The sequence below is a fragment of the Pleurodeles waltl genome, chromosome 8, assembly GCF_031143425.1.
Source record: "Pleurodeles waltl isolate 20211129_DDA chromosome 8, aPleWal1.hap1.20221129, whole genome shotgun sequence".
In the NCBI taxonomy this organism is placed as follows: Eukaryota; Metazoa; Chordata; class Amphibia; order Caudata; family Salamandridae; genus Pleurodeles; species Pleurodeles waltl.
Genome location: NC_090447.1, coordinates 1,521,696,254 through 1,521,716,389, shown reverse-complemented (window position 1 = coordinate 1,521,716,389; position 20,136 = coordinate 1,521,696,254). Strand labels below are relative to the sequence as shown.

Below are 20,136 nucleotides of genomic sequence, written 5' to 3'. Positions count from 1 at the left end.
ATATCGCTGTTTACTATGCTCCTTTAGCTCCCCTCAGGTTAGCCCCTTCTGGTGGAAGAGCTTGACCATCCATAGGTTTGGTATGCTGAGTGACTAAATGTTTTCAGCTATCTTCACATTTTCAAGAGGAAGAAAAAGCACTAACCATTTTCTCCCACTAGCCCCTCCCCATGCCCCTTCTCTCCCCTCCCTTGTTAAACTGATCATTTATGTATCTTGGTTGAATATGGCTGCCATTGTTTTCCATGTTGCATAATTTTTTATGACTGGTGTGTTTTTTTTAGTTTCAGGTTTTTCAGTGGTCTCTTTGTACCACTCGCCAGATGGTGTCCCTTCCCTACTTCTGGTCTTTCTCTTCTCCTATGACAGTACACTTTGTATGGTACAGTGCAAGTTCTAGTTTTCTCACACTCCATGCGCTGGACATTGGTGTGTTTGCAATGTTTATACACAATTGGCACTCTCATCCAAAGGACAATTTTTTTCCCTCCTGCTTTGGACACGGTGATGTTACCCTGATAAAAGAATTCCTTCCCTACAGGTTTGTTCCTTTTCAGTTTTGTCTCACTGGTCATTACATTAGAAAGTTCTGGAATCTAAGAGGAGCCACACATTTCTTTTCACACAGCATTCCCCCAAGTCTCTCGATAAAAATGATACCTCACATGTGTGGATAGGCCTAGTTCCCGTGAAAGGAAATGCCCCAAAACACAACGTGGACACATCACAAACAGCTGTTTTTTGCAAAGTGCCTACCTGTGGATTTTGGCCTCTAGATCAGATGGCACCTAGGGAAACCTCCCAAACCTATGCATTTTTGAAAACTAAACACCTAGGGGAATCCAGGATGCGGTGACTTGTGGGGCTCTCACCAGGTTCTGTTACCCAGAATCCTTTGCAAACCTCAAAATGTGGACAAAAAAACACTTTTTCCTCACATTTCGGTGACAGAAAGTTCTGGAATCTGAAAGGAGCCACAAATTTCCTTCCACCCAGCGTTCCCCTAAGTCTCCCGATAAATATGGTACCTCACTTGTGTGGGTAGATATAGTGCCCACAGCAAGAAATGCCCCAAAAACACATGGACACATCACATTTTCCCAAAGAAAACATAGCTGTTTTTTTGCAAAGGTCCTAACTGTAGCTTTTGGCCTCTAACTCAGCCAGCACCTAGGGAAACCTACCAAACCTATGCATCTTTGAAAACTAGACACCTAGGGGAATCTACGATGGGGTGACCTGTGGGGCTCTCATCAGGTTCTGTTACCCAGAGTCCTTTGCAAACCTCAAAATTTGGCAAAAAAACACTTTTTCCTCACATTTCGGTGATAGAAAGTTCTGGAATCTAAGAGGAGCCACACTTCCTTCCACCCAGCGTTCCCCCAAGTCTCCTGATAAAAACGGCACCTAACTTGTATGGGTAGGCCTAGTGCCCACGAAAGGAAATGCCCCAAAACTCAACATGGACACATCACAAACAGCTGTTTTTTGCAAAGTGCCTAGCTGTGGATTTTTGCCTCTAGATCAGATGGCACCTAGGGAAACCTACCAAACCTATGCATCTTTGAAAACTAGACACCTAGGGGAATCTAAGATGGGGTGACTTGTGGGGCTCTCACCAGGTTCTGTTACCCAGAGTCCTTTGCAAACCTCAAAATTTTGCTAAAAAACACTTTTTCCTCACATTTCGGTGATAGAAAGTTCTGGAATCTAAGAGGAGCCACGCATTTCCTTCCACCCAGCGTTCCCCCAAGTCTCCTGATAAAAACAATACCTAACTTGTGTGGGTAGGCCTAGTGCCCATGAAAGGAAATGCCCCAAAATACTATGTGGACACATCAAAATGATCAATTACAAAACTACCTGTTTTTGCGGGGGGCACCTGCTTTTTTGGTCCTGGGCTCAGCAGTCATATAGGGAAACATACCAAACCCAAACATTTCTGAAAACTAGACACCCAAGTGAGTCCAAGGAGGTTTGACTTGCGTAGATCCCCCAGTGTTTTTTTTACCCAGATTCATCAGCAAACCTCAAATTTAGCTAATAAATCACATTTCCCACATTTCTGTGTGAGATCACAGCACTGGGACAAATTTCCTACCACCCAACGTTCCCCTCAGCCTCCCGGTAAAAATGATACCTCACTTGTGTAGGTGGGACAAGTGCCTGTGACAGGGAAGAGCCAAAAACATGTTGAAATTGAGGGGGAACCAAAGCGGGTCCAAAAGGGCATGTTTGGAAAAAAACAAACATTTTTAGGCTGACAAGTGGGGCAGAATTTTTATCGGAATAGCTGCGACAATGCTGGGTGGTAGGAATTTTGTGGATTCCTGCAGATTCCGGAAGGTTCCATCACAAAAATGTGGGTAAAATGTGTGATTTCTAGCAAAGTTGGAGGCTTGCAGGGCATTGTGGGTAAGAAAATGGTGCATGTGCAGCACACCACCCTGGACTCGCCCAGATGTTTAGATTTCAGATGTGCCTAGGTCTTGTGGATTTTGTTACATGTCAGCGTCCCAAAGTCCAAAAGTGCAGCCCTCACCTTTCCAAGTGGGACAATTTTGAGAGTTAGACAAGCTCTCATGGCCCTAATGTAAAACCACAACCCCAAATAATCAAATGTCCACTAGCTTGTCGTGGGATAAGATGTTTTAGTTTGCAGGGGAGAGTTACCCCCTTCAGTTGGAGTGGGGGCATAACCATGCCCATAGTGGTTGGTAGCCACCACCCCACTATTTTTAATTTTTTTTAATTCCCTGGCATCTAGTAGGCTTTCTGTCCCCCCCCCCCCCACTTGCTGGGGAGTGGATTGGAGGTAATTGCCCCATCTGCCTACTGATGGGCAGAACAACTTTGGCCCCATTTATATGGGGTGGGGATAAGCAATACCCCCACCCTCTTTTTTTGAAAAAAGAATCTTCCCTTACCTAAGGAGTCGCTCCCCTTGCGTGAAATTGGAGCAAAAAAACCCTCCCTGGTGCCTAGTGGTTTCTGCCCCCTGCCTAATATAAATAGTCCGGGGGCAGCCTAAAATAAATTTGCCCCCCCAGGCGAACAACTCTTGCCTAAGGTGTCGCTCCCCTTGCGTGAAATTGATGCAAAAAAATAAAAATCCCTGGTGTCTAGTGGTTTCTGCCCCCCTTGGAGCATATTGGCCTAATAAAAATAGGCTGATCTGCTTCCAATGGGGTAGAAATGGGCTAAAAAAAAATTCCCCCTGGAGAGTGACTCTTGCCTAAGGGATCACTCCCCACTTCTAAAACAATCCCTGGTGCCTAGAGGTTTCTGCCCCAAAGGGGGGGCAGAAATGGCCTAAAACTAATTTGCCCCGGCCCCAGGGGGGCGACCCTTGCCTAAGGGGTCGCTCTCCTCATGTGAAACTGACCTAAAAAAAAATCCCTGGTGTCAAGTGGTTTCTGCCCCCCTTGGGGGCAGATTGGCCTAATAAAAATAGGCCAATCTGCCCCAAGGGGGACAGAAATGGACTAAAGTAAACTTTGCATCCAGGGGAGCGACCCTTGCCTAAGGGGTCGCTCCCCACATCTAAAAAAACATAAAACAAACAAAAAAATAATAATCCTTGGTGTCTGGCAGTCTCTGCCCCCCGGGGACATATCGGCCTAATTAGAAAAGACCGATCTGCCCCCCGGGGGGGAGGGGAGGGCAGAAAAGGCGTAAAGATAATTTGGCTTAAAAATAATTTGCCCCCCTGGGGAGCGGCCCTTTCCCAAGGGGTCACTCCCCTTATGCATAAACAAATAAAAAAACTCCCCGGTGTCTAGTGGGCATTTCTGCTCCCCCATCAGAAATGGTGAGAGAGACATCAAAGGAAAGGAAAGGCCTTTTCTTTCCTTTGATGCCTCTCTCGCCCCCTCCACGTGATCGGAGGAGAAATGCTAAAGCATTTCTCGGCCAATCCGTGGGGGCAGCCTCTGATGACGTCGAGCGCCAATGTCATCAGACGCCATGGGGGTGGGGGGGGAGTGGGTGTGGAAGGGGAAGTGATTCCCCTTCGATCCCTGCCCAGGGGAGATGGGTGCCAGGCCCTCTGGGGAGCGCTAGCGCTCCCCCCGCTGGCCCATAGCAGGACAAGCTGGTCTCGTCCTTGGCACACGGCGACCGTGGCCGAGGGCAAGACCAGCTTCTCCAGGGCACCCGAGAGGTCAATAGAAACTTTATAGAGCGCTCAATCTTATGTGGCTCCTGCATAGAGTAATCTTGCCAATCGATACTTTTCACTGTCAAAAATACACATCTTTGGGTTGGGATTAAAAAATTCACAATGCTTTTCTATAACATATCTAGAAGTTCCCTTTTGAGTTCAGCTGCTAGAATAAATAAAATCCTGCTTTTAATAGTACATCAACAAGCACTAACCCAATAGGACATTACTCCTTTGTGACTCTATCACTTTGCCCAGGGCATGTAACCCTTTGATGCCCCTTCCTTGCTTTTAAACTTCTTGCAGCCATTCATTTTGTCTCATAGTACACTTCTAGGAAATGGCCCATACTTAATTAGGACAAATGAATCTGGCTGTGGCTTGACCCCAAATTTCATATACAAGTTAAATGTTCAAAAGACAATAAAATGTTGTTTTATTACATTTTATCCTCCTCTAAAGAAAACAGTTTGAAAGTGTCTCTGGCTAAAAGCAGATATGTTAAATACGAGCTTTGATCAGTTAAACAGTCTGGTTGCAAATCTAACATAAAAAAGGTGCCTTTAACCTCTGCAGCAGAAATGTTTACCCAGTCTGCATCTGAAATTCAGCAACTTCTGCAAGCTGAAACTCAACTGTGGACTCATTTTGTTGTATTACTAAACACAATATTTAATGTTTCAAAAACAACCAACATATTTCACATTTTTAAAACCATGGGATCTGGCTTGCTGAGTAGCTTTAACACCATTTTTGGATTTATTTCTTCTTTATTTCTTTGTTTTCATATTTGTTTGGGGGAATATCAACTACACTTCTTGTTCTTGGTTGTTCAATTCTTAGTTTTTCCTAGTAAAGAAATGTAACGCCATGAATGCCAGCATAAATGAAAATGGAAGCTAGCCGCCTGAATACCAAGTGAGTTAGTGCATGAAGTAAAGCAATGGAAATCCACCGTGGAGGAGACCTTTTCACCAGGTTAAGTGAGAACTGAACTCTTGCTTTTCAGTAATTTCAAACTCCTAATGTTTGACCTGCTTCCAAGTGCATGAACTGCTATGAAATAATTTTCCTGGTAAATCCACTGGAACAACCACCTGTGATGTCTCTTGGGAAATGATTAAACCAATAATCACGAATCGGGCATACTATAATGCAGTGAAAGTGCACATACTGAAAGAAGCTATATTAAATAAGATTCCAATGCAATCAGCTGTGGCTACCCCAGTAAGAATATGGCACATTACAACACGTCTTTACCATGTATGCCTTTTCAAAGCAGCCTTTACCATGCTTGCCTTTTCAATGCAGCCTTCACCACGTATGTCTTTCTAATGGTAGGTAGAATTTCTTTGGGATTTTAATCCCTTTTGGTACTAACCCGGACACAATTATTGTGAAATGCATATGTCAAATGCAACACACATTCATTAATGGATTGTTAATACTCTGCACTGATGCCTGTGGACTGGTATTTTGTTGCACTCTATCTCACAGATTACCACAGTAAGCATCAGAGGCTTTCACTCTGAATCTCCTTGTTGGGTGCTCTTCAGAGGGGCAGTACATTATTGAACCAACTGCAATTCTGTGCATGTATGTAATTTTATGACTGTTTGCCTCATAGTTGCCTTCTGGGAATGCCTATACACAATTCAGGATTTAGTAAAGGTGATAAGCCAATGGCAAAGGCTAATGGCCTGATCAGTTTGTTGCTAAAAAGTATGTCATAGTCCATAAATTAAAATATTTAGTATGAAAAGTTACAACAAAGGCAGTTGAACATATTTATTGTGGTTAAGCAAATACTGACGCCAGTAGGCCTTTGAGAGTGGATTGTCATGCTATGATAAAGCTTATGCTCAATAAAGAATGTCTGGTTTGGTCATGCAGACAAGCCAAAGGTCAGATCTGTGTAGTATGAAAATAGGATACTATTGATTTTTATATTGTGAGCAGCATTAGTTATTGATTTTAAGAGGAGTCACCAGTGCCCACTATCTTATTTATTATTTGTCCTGGCAACAAAGCCCCTGGTGTGCAAAATGAGTCAGTGTGGCCCAGCCTTGGGGATGGAGATGACATGATGTTGTAAGTAAGAGATGTGGTGATGGATCTGACAGCAATAACTAATACGATACAGGCATTTGGGGGTATTAGTGGGACTGATGGGCAACTACAAAAAGTCATTTGTGTTTCACTTGAGACAGTCACAACCACAGTGACAAGTCTCATACTCTGAGAACCCGACACGGTTCAATATTTGGGTATAAATATAACCATAACTAAGTGGACATGGTAGAGGGCAACATTCACAGAACAATAATATCCCTAAGATCACAAGTGGTGTTTTGGTCCACTCTCCTGCTGTCTACGGTGGGGCAAATAATGGTGGCCAGATAATGCTCCAGGGACTACTGTACTACTTTGCATATATATTGTTTATAGTCTAATCTTCAGAAGATGAAATTCTCTACTTGAGTATGGGGAAACAGGGAGTCGAAGCAAGGCACTGGCTAAGTTGAAACTGCTAACAGACAAATAAATGTGGTCTTTGGTTGGCAGTCAGGTTACCCCCCTGTCCAAGCAAGGAGCCTCACTCTAGTCAGGGTAAGTCACACACAATCTAAATTATCCTGTGCTCATCCTCTGGTAGCTTGGCACTGAGCAGTCAGGCTTAACTTAGAAGGACATATGTAAAGTATTTGTGCAATAAATCATGCAATGACACAGTGAAAACACCACAAAAATACACCACACAGGTTTAGAAAATATAGAATATTTATCTGAGTAGATTAAGGAAATCGGGCTGCGTTGTTCCAGCTCGGCGATGCGTCGACCCGGTGGGCTGTGCGTCAAAGTTCTGGTCGCAACACTGGCGCTGCGTCGATCCCCACTCGGGGAGCCGGGCTGCGTCGTTCCAGTTCGGCGATGCAGTGATTTTCTCACCGCTAGGCAGGCTGTGCATTGATTTTTGCCGCACAAGGAGTTTCTTTGCAGAGATGAAGTCGTTTTGGCCCTGAGACTTCAGGAAACAGGAGGCAAGCTCAATCCAAGCCTTTGGAGAGCACTTCTCAGCAGAGCCAGAGGCCAGCAAGGCAGCAGGGCAACAGCAAGGCAGCAGTCCTTCACAGCAAAGCAGTTCAGGTGAGTCATTTGGGCAGCCAGGCAGCTCCTCTTGGCAGGTTGCAGGATCTGTTTTAGGGTATCTGTCCCAGGAGGTGTCTTGGTCAAGAAGTGTTTGAGTTGGTAGGGTGAGGGACCCAGTGTATATACCCAAATGTGCCGTTGAAGTAGGGGAGACTTCAAAGAGTGGTCCTCCACCCTTCCAGCCCATTCAGTATGCAGATGTGTGCAGGTTGACTGAGCATTCTGTGTTTGTGGTTGTCTGGGTGAAATGCACAAGGGAGCTGTCAACCAGCCCAGCCCAGTAGTGGATTGTAAGGCACAGAAGGATTTAAGTGCAGATAAATGCTCACTTTCTAAAAGTGGCATTTCTAAAATAGTAATATAAAATCTAACTGCACCAGTTAGCAGGATTTTGTGTTACCATTCTGGCCATACTAGATATGACCTGTTTACCCCTTTCTAATCAGAATCTACCACTCAAACAGTTTATGAGGGTAGCCCTAATGTTAGCCAATGAAAGGAGCAAGCCTCACAGCCATGGAAAACGAATGTAGGAGTTTTCTACTACCAGGATATATAAAACACACAGATATATGTCCTGCCTTTTACCTGCACAGCACCCTGCCCTCGGGCTTACCTAGGGCCTATCTTAGGGGTAACTTATATGTAGAAAAAGGGGCGTTTACGGCTTGGCAAGTACTTTTGGATGCTAAGTCGAAGTGGCAGTGAAACTGCACACACAGGCCTTGCAATGGCAGGCCTGAGACATGGTTAAGGGGCTACTTATGTGGGTGGCAGTGGTGCAGGCCCACTAGCAGCATTCAATCTACAGGTCCTGGGCACATGTAGTGCACTTTATCAGGGACTTACCGGTAGATCAAATATGCCAATTGCGTATGAACCAATGTTACCATGATCTAAGGGAGAGAGCATATGCACTTTAGCACTGATTAGCAGTGGTAAAGTGCGCAGAGTCCTAAAGCCAGCGAAAACAGAGTCGAAAAATTGGAGGGAGGCAGGCAAAAAGTTGTTAGTGGTGACCACCCTAAGGCTGTCAGGTCTAACAGAGCCCCAGACTTCAAAGGGTACTACATTGTGCACAGTTGCAATGGGTAGTGATCTGGCTAGCGGATCACCACTTAAATGAATCAGGAATCAAGAATTTGCAGCTTGAGAGAGCACTAGAGGCACTACTATGGTGCACAAGAGAGATCTTCCATTGCTGGTTAAAATGGCACAGGAATGTCTGAGGCAGAGCATTATTTATACAATCTGATAGTTGCATACGCACCAGCGATACCTTTGAAGGTGCTGCCAACCAACTGGGAACACCTTACTCCTGCAGATTTACACCAGTAGGACATTTATTTCAAGACGGTACCGTCATAGAGTTTCAGACAATAGCAGATGAATGAGACATTCCGAAAGGGCAATTCCTACCATACAATAGGTTGGTGCAGGCTCTCAGACAACAATGGAACATGGGCACTTCTGAACCCCCACCAATGAAATGGTGCAGACTCTATATACAATGGGACGGGCTGAAGGGAGGTCTCCTGGCTCTACAAATCTATACAACAACGCACAGGTGTCACTTTAGAGGCAATTAGAGACAGGTGGGAACTATCAGTGGGCAATGCCTTCAACAACAAGGAGTGGCAAAGTGCTCAAGAATACTTGCAAAAAGTATCAAGGAATACCCACTTTTTATATATTCAGTTTAATATATTACACAGGGCATACCTAACATCATGCACGATCAGTCGGATATACCCGGGGCCTCCTCTGCCTGCCCTAGGTGTGAGAAAGAAACAGTAATTTTAAGCAGAAGTTCTGTAGCTACCCACCTATACAAAATTACAGTAGACTGTGTAGGCCGAGTAGTGGGAAAAACTAACTTGTGGAGCATGCATGGCTGCTTACTGGAGATACACCTGTGACCAAAAAAGACTAAGGCCCTTACTCTGCGCTGACGGTTGATGGAAGAACACCAGTGTGACGAACCCCCGCCAGCCCTATAATGATCCAGCTGGGCTAGCGGCCGGAAACGGTGTTTCCGTCCGCCGGCCCAGCAGGAAACAGCCTGCGCCAATGTGGCATGGCGGTGGGTGCAGCAGCACCCATTACACATTTCACTGCCCGTAATCCGGGCACAGAAATGCGCAACGGGGCTCTGCATGGGGGCCCCTGCACTGCCCATGCCAAGTGCATGGGAAGTGCAGGGGCCCGAATCACCCATCCCGCCAGGAAAAGGCTGGCGGAATGTGACTCATTATCCGGAGGAGCGCTGCCCTGCCGGTTGTGAAACTCCGCCACCGCAAGGCTGCCTGGTGACAGGAGCCTGGCAGTGGCAGCATGTTCTAAATGAGAGCCTAAGTCATTAAATTTGTGGAGCTTGCCATACTGTTAGCCAAGAAGGCCTTAACTATGAGATGGAAGGCAGCTGTGCCACCTGCATTAGAGAGTTGGAGGCAAGAAGTGGTGCTCTGGTGTGAGAAAAGGTCTCTTTTCACATGGTTAGCCCCCCACTTTTTCCCTGGTCAATGATGTAGCCTCATAATTGTTAGTGCCCAGGGCCCCTGCTAACCCTTGGGTGAGAGATCCTGGTCTCTGGGATTCAGAACAAAGCCCTTCGTGGGTGGAGGTGCTAACACCCCCTCCCTTAGAAATGTGCTACGCCCTAGTAGCGAACTTCAAAGGGCGTACCACTCTTGAAACTCGACCCCAGGCTTGCTGCTAGCAGCAGATGGCCGCCCCCGCTACAAACCTCCACTTTTGGCGGGAGCAACTGCAGGAAACCGGACAAAGAACAGGATGAGTAGTCAGTCCGGGTTTGCACCCCCCCCCACCCCCAAAGTGTTGCATGCGAGGTGACCTCTCCATTTCAGTTTCCTCCATCTTGCATTGAAGGAAGATAGCCAATCTGCTGTAGGGAAGTGATCTCTGCACAAAGGAAGTGGACACTTAGTGGGTGTAGCCACCCTAAGATAGATGACCCATTGGTCACTACTAGGTTCCCCCCTAAAATGCCCACTAAATACTGTATTTAGTGGGCATTCCTAGACCAAAAAATTAGATTCCACGGACAAAAGAAGACCAGAACGAAAGAAGACGCAATGCTTGAGAACTGAAGTCCTGCTGCACCAAGAAAAGGTGCCAAACCCTGCCTGCTGCCGTCGGCCAGACTCTGCAAACCCTTAGAGGACCTCCACTCTTCAAAAATCGCCATAGATCTCCCTACAGAGTGAAGGCATCACTCTACAACTCCAAGTAACCAAAAACCCAGTGAAGTATTCTTCCATTGATTCCTATGGTGCGTAATTATGCACAGACAGACTTAACTTTATTAAAACTTTAAAAATTCATAACTTAAAGAGTACTTACCCAATGTTGATGATCTTGGTCTTAAATTTTGTATAAAAATTTGAAGTATTTTTGTAAATTGGTTGTGAGTTATTCTTTTGAGTGTGTGCCTCGATTTATTGATACTGTGAGTACAACAAATGCTTTGCACTTCTCCAAGATTAGCCTAACTGCTCAACCAAGCTACCTTAAAAATTAGAGCATTAGGTGGTCTTGTTTTTAGTCCTGTAAACCAAAGTGTGGTTGCCTGGACCCCCTGCACAGTGTGCCTAGCTTTGCACACTATCTAGAGGGCCAGCCTTCTACAACAGGGCGGAAGTAGAAGATAGAGCGATCTGTGAAGAGAAAAGGCGAAGGTTTCGGAAAGACCTATTGCAAGAACCTGGGACAAATTAGTGCATGCTTTAAATGAGAATGATGGTGACAGATCACATAGACATTTGTTCTTTCTCCCTTTTCTTGTAGGTTTTTTAAATCAAACCCAGCAGCTGTCAAGCTATGGCTACCAGGCCGGTGGCTTGATACTCATTTCCCCTGCAGTACATTGTCTCCTGCATAGAAAATGCTTTAAACCCAATGGCAATTCTGAACAAAACTTTCAATAGTTTTTCAATGGTTTTAAGCCTCCAAGATGGTTGCCACATTTAGAAGCAATGCAGGCCATCTTAGATTGGTACAATGATGCAATAAGGGCAATACCATGCCAAGATGGCCACCAGTGATATATTTATTGGACTATCATCATCTTGGAACAGTGCTGTGTATAGTGTATCTTTTTCTTTCTAAGATGGCAACACATTGATTGAAACATGACAGTCTTGTCAGTACTTCAAAACAGTGATACAGTATTCACAATACTATTTCCAACTGCTTTAAATGCAAGGTACTAAAAGGGTGACTGGCTGATAGGATGATGGCTTGTATTGTCTTTAGTGGCCCACACCGGAAACAACTTTTTATGCACTGTCAAGGTAGTGACCAAAGAAAATGTTTTATGAAGCAACTCATTATCTCATTACTCGTGTATGTATGATTTAGGGAAGTAAACCTTAACATACTTGGCAGGTCTAATTTTGGAATAGTCATTTGCTTTGTATTTTAGTGCAGCGTTCTTTTGTGCAAAAATATTTACTTGAAAAAAATCACCCTACAAACATTGTAGTGCATATAATACTTACCTAAATCATACTTCAATTATTAAATGTATAATTATCACATGGAATGTGCTGTTTCTAGTGAAGGGAGCCTTCTTTTCAAGATGAGTGCCACAGTGAGGCAAATAGTCTTATAGGCCCTTTCAGCTGCTGCTGTTGCTCTTGGCAACACAGCCATGGCCATTCAGCACAGGCTTCAGTCAGTGGTGCTACTAAGATTCTCCTCCTCCTAGCTTGGTCAGCTGCTACTGGCCCAGTCCCTTCTGCCCAACACTGTTTGATACCCACTCATCTACAGCTAAAGCCAGCTGCTTGGTGTCAGCAATATGAGAGTCAGGCAGATGCTGTCTCAGCACCATGACACTATCACCCATGAAAGTTTCTGTCAATAAATAACTACACAATGTCTTACAGGAAAGGCTGATTTTTACGTATGTGTACGTATGGAAAACAGTCTACCAGTGTAAATGTATTTTTAAATATAGAAATGTGGCATAAAAATATAGAAATGTGGCAGAAAACCCAGATAGGAATTAGATCTTGTGAGAATATCTCTATGCTGTCAATCATCACTGCTAGGTGAACATCTGTGATAGTGATACCTTGAGGAGTTAAAAAATGGTGTGTAATGAACTCTAAGTAGTACAGATGAGCACATGCTAGCGCTAAAATGCGAATGTGTTTAGATGAGCGCATTGCTTCACTGTATATGATTCCTTAGCACACTAAAACCCTATAGACACTGAAGCATTAGTGGATGTTATTGAACGTTAGTTGTTACTTTGCAGACCATTACACCAGAAGTATCTTTATATCACATGCCTGCACATCTCATTCCTTTACATCGGAGGTAAGTATTACTTTTTATTAAACTTTAAACTGAAGCAACAATGGTATTATTGTTGCCTTGAAGTCCACAGAAAGGTACGAAACATGTCAGCTGAAATCTCCAATTGATCAAGATCGTTAATTAACTCAGAATTTTGTTTATATTTTCATACATGTGTTTTTTGATGTACATGAAAACAACAGATATTAAGTAAAGGATTATTTTCTAGTAGAACATTTAGATTCTCATTTACAATCACTGAGGTGGCTTATACTAGTTTTTAGGGGATATTGTGTAATTGTGACTTATGTAAGTTGTTTGGATTTCAGTTTATTGATTATGAGTTCTCCTCTACTTTTATGATTAAAAAAATACTACATTTCACACTTTTTTCTTTAATTTATTCATACTAATATTAAATTATAATGTAATTTCCTCACTACTCATGCCTGAACCCTAAAACTTCTTATACACTACACATCCCTAAAGCCTAAAACTTCTTACTGCCCCATTCACTCCCCATCACGAGGCCTGAAAAGCCCATTACTACTCCTAATAACTACCCATCCCTGAGGACTAAAAATGTATTACTACTCCTACACACTACCCATCCATCAGGAGTAAATGCTTTATTGCTCCTATTTACTATACAATCGGAACCCCAAAGCCCCAATGATACACCTATACACTACTCAGCAGAGTCCTAAAAACATAAAAACACAACACCTACTCCTACACTCTACCCATTCCTGAACCCTACAAATGCCTTAAAAGCCCTAAACAAAACCATACCTGAAGCGTTAAAACACCTTATTACCCCTATACACTACCATTCCCGGAACACTACTGTGTGCAGCTCGGTGACGCAGTTCAGCACTGCGCTGGCCCTGTACCGTCCTCGACATGACAAAGCAGAACCACATAGGTGCCACCCCTACCCACTGAGGTAATTTCTTATGTTTCCTTTTACATACACTCATACATGGAATGTGAACGATTGTTGGTACCAGGGTGCTGATTCCTAAATTGGGATCTTTTTGTATTTTTAAAAGTGGTCACTCCACAGAACAGGGAAGTGGGACGATGGTGAGGAATCTGGTATTAGATAAAGTATGCACCAGAAAAAGCATTACTAAAAGGTAAGTAACTTGTTCTGCAGATGTATACTTCTAACTGCACTCTCTTCACCTTAGAAGAGGTACCTAAGCAGTACATTCTCACATGGAGGGTCTGTGGACTGGACTCAAACCAAAACATCTTACAGGACTGAGTGGGCAAAATGATCTTCCTGTCAGACCTGGTTGTCAAGGCAGTAGGGTGTCTTGAACGTGTAGGAGCCTAGTAGATGTCAAGGACAGGCACTCCACGTGCCAATGCATTGTGAACAGCCTTAGCCCTGGTGGAATAGGTTCTCCAATAGTTCAGTGGCTTCTTATTGGCCAGTTCATAGCAAATCTTATTGCAGAGGACTCTCCACCTCAACAAGACAGCCTTTAGTGTCAGAATATGCATTGAACAGATATAGATTATCTTGAAAGGTGAGCAAATGAGAAACATCAAAACCAAATTAAGGTCCCACTGTGGCATAAGAAACTCTTAGGAAGGAATAATGTGTCCAACCTTTTATAAATCTCATCACAACAGGTGACTTAAAGAAGGGCAGTTCTGCCCCTGTTGGAAAACATAAAAAGGTCAAAAGGTCTGACGAATAACCTTTAAAAGTAGCCACTAGAAGACCTTGCTGGGTCAAAGATAAAACAAACAGGAGAACATCCGAAAGTATGGGTTGTGCGCGATTTGTCTTGTGCTTGGCACACCAAGCCACAATTTGCCCCAATGCCAGGGGTAAGTGGACTTCATGGAAGGGTGCCAGAAGGTGAAGATGACATCCACCACTTCGGGGGCAGATCAAATGCAGATGAATGCCCACACTAAATCTCCATTCATGGAGGTGTATGCTGCACAGGTTCAGTTGAATGCCCTGCCCTACTGCTCTGGACAAGAGACCCTCACAAAGTGGTAGCTGATCAGAGGGTAGATGCTCATGCCTAGATGTTTTGAGTATCCTATTTACCTGGTCCAAACCAAATCAGCTATGGTGACGTGGTCTTGGTCCTTCCTAATCTTTTTTAGAATTCAGGGAAGGCATAGAGGAATCCTGTGTTCAGACCAGATGGAACACATGATGTAGCAAGTGCTCTCACAAGCCTCTAAAGCCCGAAACTACTGATACTGCACTCTCTCAAAAGCGGCAAAAAGATCTGACAAGTATTCTCCTCACTGCTGGAAGATGCCTTGCACCACCTCAGGATGTAAATACCATTCTTGATCTGCCAAATGCCACCATTGTAGCTACTCCAGCCTTACATTCAAGGATGCCTCCAGGTGCTTTGCAATCAGGGAAATGTGCTGACCCTTCAACTAACTGCAGAGGCACAGAGACTCCTAACACAGGACCCAGGATCCCACTCCACTCTGCCTGTTGCAATACTACATGGCAGTGATGTTGCCAGTGAAAACCTGTACCAGTCTCCCCTTGAAGGAAGTCCTTCAAATGAAGACGAATGGCCCTCAACTCCATCAGACTGATGTGGAGCCAGGCTTGAGTATGAGAATCAAACCCTTAGAGCTCCACCTTCCCTAGATGACCTCTCAAACTCAGTAGTGACGTGCCCATCACAACTACCAGCTTTGGGTTGACAAGGGAGAGGACCCTGTTTTTTTTTTTTAAACTTTATTGCGTGATTACTTAAAATTGTTGCAAAAATAAAACCAAAATAGGTATATCTATAGAATATCCAACCAAAGTACATTCCATCACAACAAGTCATCCTCTACCTATATGTAAAACGAAATAGAATGCATAATAAAAACGCACTACTGTTAAAAGCTATCATGTTACAGCTTTGACAAGAAATACTTAAAAAAACAAGATTAAAGCACGTGATCCTGGTGCATACCCTCATTACGAGTTGTCTACATGATCAGCACGCATGTGTTATACCTGTATACCAGACGATTTAAGACGCAGCAAGGAGGCTAAAGTGTCCTGCGCAAGTCCTGCATACAATTAAGCTTAGAGTAAAATGATAATATAAACATATTGGGCATTTTACTTATTGAGACTCTATTTTCAAGCGGCGGTGCCTCGAGCCACTGACCCATGCTGATCCCTCACCTCCTGGAGAGCCCTGCCAGATTCAGCAAAAAAATTACCAAAGCAGGCAAGTTCCATAGAGACTACCACTGTAAACATGAACTTCAGACCCTCTTAACATGTTCTCAATCCATGTTTCAGAAACTAAGGCATTAGTAATGAGCGTCTCATTGAGGCAAGTCCCAAACAGCAGCATAAGAGATGGACAAGTGAATCTGTGTGATAGTTACACAATGTACATTGTTTCTGAGAGCCATGTTGTAACTTTCAATGGCATCTATATTCCCATGCAGGAAGAATTAAGAGCCGCATCTGCAGTATGCTTCGGAACGGGGGGCACCCAATGCCGCCTTAAGGTATGGTTGGCAGCTGGAGTCCGCATGCGACTCCGCAAGACCGTCTGCTCCTCCAATATTCCTGAAACAAGCAATGTCACTTTCCCTTGAGGCCTACACCCTATGCTCTTTGAATATCTTCTTTAGCAAGGCCATCGTTATAAGGGAGTCTTGCACATAAGTTGGAACCAGATCAAAGGATTCCTCTGCACTCTGTAAATACCTGGCCCAGTTGCTTGAATTGCCTGTGAAAACTGCTTTCAAGGACCCCTGCAAACTAGCAGTTTTAGCCCTGCAAACTCAGTGATAGAACTTAATTACATACTTTTTACATTCTAGCGCCATCCTCACCAAGTCAAATTCCAGGCATATCACTGTATGCCTGGTAGGTCTTGGAATTTTAAATATTTTCTTGTAGGCTTGCAATCCTCAAGTAGCGCGGTAAGCCTGCCAGGGTATGCAAGACTGATTGTTGGTAGTAATTTGGCCTTAATAACTTTCCTAGTTGCTTCTGCAGTGGGGGATTTAAGCCGATGATGGAGTTTAACAGGGCATAGGTAATTTTATTAATATTTAGATTTCGTCTCTTTATTTAGCAAGCTGAGGTTCCATTCCATCAGATGTTTTTTTGGTTGGCGGCCAAAGATCAGGACCTTAGTCTTAGCCGCATTTGCCCGCAAAGCATTTTTTAGTATGTCCAACCCCCTTTTCAGCCCTATCGGAGTCTGGGAGAGCAGTACCAGGTCACCAGCGTACTGAATTATGGGGAGAGTTGTTTGACCCAGTTTAGTGGGATGTATTCTCTTTAAGCAGCTCCGCCCCAAGGTCAGCGGGGTAAAGATTAAAAAGAGTAGGGGCAATAACACAGCCTTGTTTAAACCTCTGTTGGTGAAGGTCTTCTCTGTTACATGCGTTTGAGATATCTTGATTCCCACCCATGTGTCAGTATATAAAGTAATTTTAGCTGCCAGCAGCTTTTTGGGTATCCCCCAATCAGCTCGTTTTTTCCAAGGGATATTAGGTTCAACTCCATCAAAAGCAGTACTGTAATCTACAAAGCAGGCAAAAAAATACTCACTGGAAGGCCACTAGGTTCAGGTGCCCCATCAGGTCGGATACACCTAAAGATATTTTGTACTGACTCAGCTGCGACCTTTAGGGGGTTGTTGTCAAGGCTGTCTAATACATGCTGCAACACTGAAATGCTTTGTCCATCTGCATAAACTGGATCCACATATAGTTTTACAACATGGCTCTCCCAGTCGCAGGCACAGACTGCACTGTCCTTGCTGGTAGATGTATGAAACAGGGTGTTGACATAATCCCAGAATTCTCAGATTTTCCTTGGCGACAGCAGCACATGTATTCGTATCCAGCAATCCTCTCTATCCTTTAATTTTAGTTTCCAGGTTACTTTCTTATTTTCTTTCCTTGCCAGCCTCATGATGGCTTCCGTAGAAGTTTTTATTTTTCCTGTGTAGTCATTCAGCCTGCCGGCACGCTTTTTTGCTACGTTGATACTCCCAGGTTGCAGAAAGTTTATGAGCCCCACTTCTTTTACCCTTTGATTGTCAATGCTGAGTGGAGCAGGTGAGGGCAACGTGAAGCATAATAACCATAGTGCCCCACTGGTCTACCACCTGGCTTGACGCGTTGTTGAATTTTAGAGGACCGTTAGCCAATTACCATCACACAAACTTGGGGGAACAGGCGGTGCCCCATTTGATCTGTTTTACCAGTGGACCCAAATTAGTTGATAGTGGCTTCCTGCTAGCTGCATATGCCTGATGCCTCATTGCCCTGAGACTGATCTCAATTACCTCAAGTTTATGGTCACTTTAGGTTCTGCTGATGGCTTAAACATCTAGGCTATCAGGTTGTATTTTCAAAGATATAATCTAGTGTAGAGATATTTCTAAAAGTTCGTATAAGTGTGCCAACTACAATTTCATTATGTTGATCATTCTCAAGCCAAACTCCTTAAAACACATTTTTGAGGCTATTCTTGCCGGATCCCCTGGGAGCCTAGCCTCCTAACCCCAAAGATTAAAGTCTCCAACTACCACACATACATGTTTTGGGTGCTCATAGAGGAAGTCCTTTAGTGAAGACAAAATATGTTTAACAATTGCTCGGTTTTTTGCCCAGCAAGGGTTGATATACAAGCTTATAATTGAGACCAGGGTTGGTTTATCATTAAATGCCAGGCCATATATGCTCACCACATGAACGTCCCACATTGATTTATCCCAGACCCCTACCTTAACAACTAGGTCTACTTTTCAAATGTTGCAAAGCCTCCTATGTGTCTTTCAAACATTTTTCTTTTGGGCAGGAGTCTGCGTTATTAGAAAGCCAGGAATAGGTAGGGGTTCCATCAACTAAGCTTCCTGGAAATGCAAAATGTCAACATTATTTAAAAACTCCCAGAAGTTAGGTACAGGCCTGCCACGTTCCAGCTTACTAACTTGTAATTTTGAGATGTGATCCTTCATGGCTAAAGATGCGATCTTCCTTTAGTAGTCAGGGCAGTGGGAAGCCAATCCCAGTTCCACAGGCCTTGGTCGCTATGTCCTATTCTCAAACCTGCATATTGTAGGCCACCTGTGTCCCTTGTCAGTTGTATAATAATTCTCTTGTCTTTTTTCAAAGGGCTTATCACAGGTGTTTGTCTCAAGGGGCTGAATGGTTCTTTATCTAAGTGCAGCAATTGTTTCCTTGTTGTTAAAAAAAGGGATATTTTCAGTTGGTCTCAGGCTGTGTACCTTCCACCTTTTATGTCAGAATTTAAAACCCTGCACCAGGGAGTCCCACAAGGGTCTGCTCTTTGTTCAAATGTACATCCATCCTTTGGTGAAATGAGTTAGATCTCTTGGGATTTGGACCAATCTGGGTCACCCATTGAGACCTTCCATCTGTTTATGTCTGCAGTTTCCACCCTGGTTGTGCTGCAAGGCTTTAAAGTAAATTTCTGATTAGACCGCAAGGTGCTTTGCAATCACCAGTCACCCAACAGTGGTGAAGAGGATTACTTTTAAATCCCTCTGCAAAGTTCACAGAGTCTTCCACCATGCCTCTCTAATGTATATCAGTAATAACTTTACCAGTTATGTTCGAGCTCAGACCAATCTTTCTACTGACACATCTCTTCTTCTCATACCTAGATTCAGTGAAACTTGTTTCAGTGGTAGGGCTTTTTCAGTGGTTACAACCAAACTGTGGACCACTCGTCCAGTACCTCTGCACAGGAAGCAAGAGCTGTGGCATTTTAGGAAAGGAAAGCCTTGGAGACCTGGATTCATGGACAGTAGTTCTTACTCCATGTTACATTTAGCTGTGTTTTTTAGCACCAGCACACCTGTACAGGTAGCAACACACTTTATTATTTCTATAACATAACAAAAATAATCCATTGCTATAGGTCTCCTCCTGAGTGACATCAGATAAAATCATCAATTCCAACTAATTTGTTTCATATTAGGGGCACCTACAATGCATAACATCTACAAATCTGAAACAAATTCCAAAGTGTCATCTAAAGCACATGGTTAATTTCATTATATTCGACTGTATTAATAATGTAACTAATATATCAATAAAATAGATCTCTTTCACGTTTGAGTGCTTTTACTGCACAAAATGCACTATAATAAAACCAATATTTCACTTGGAACGGAGAAATACATAAAATGTTTCAGTTTTCCCTGTGAAATATAGCTTCCATCAATTTAGTGACAACACATTAAGTACCCTCCACAGCTTTACCACTATCAGGGCTACTAGGGATATTATTAAAGAAATGGATGCCTACATTATATGGCATGGTTATCTAAAGTATGTGGCAAAAAAAGGCAAATTATGTAGCCATATTACAGCTTTACTACATTGATGAAGCAATGCTTAATGTCTCAGAGTCCATTCTAAAATCACTTTACAAAATAAATCAACTGGGCCCTACTCACAAGTCCTATTGCGTTAATTCTGTCTCACTGCACAGTTTTTTTTTT

At 43.6% G+C, this 20,136-nt stretch overlaps 1 protein-coding gene across 1 annotated transcript in view; it reads right to left on the bottom strand.

Moving 5' to 3' along the window:
- LOC138248884 (oocyte zinc finger protein XlCOF6-like) overlaps window positions 1-20,136 on the bottom strand; it is a 256,396-nt gene that overhangs the window by 125,805 nt on the left and 110,455 nt on the right. The gene's annotated exons all lie outside the window — the stretch shown is intronic.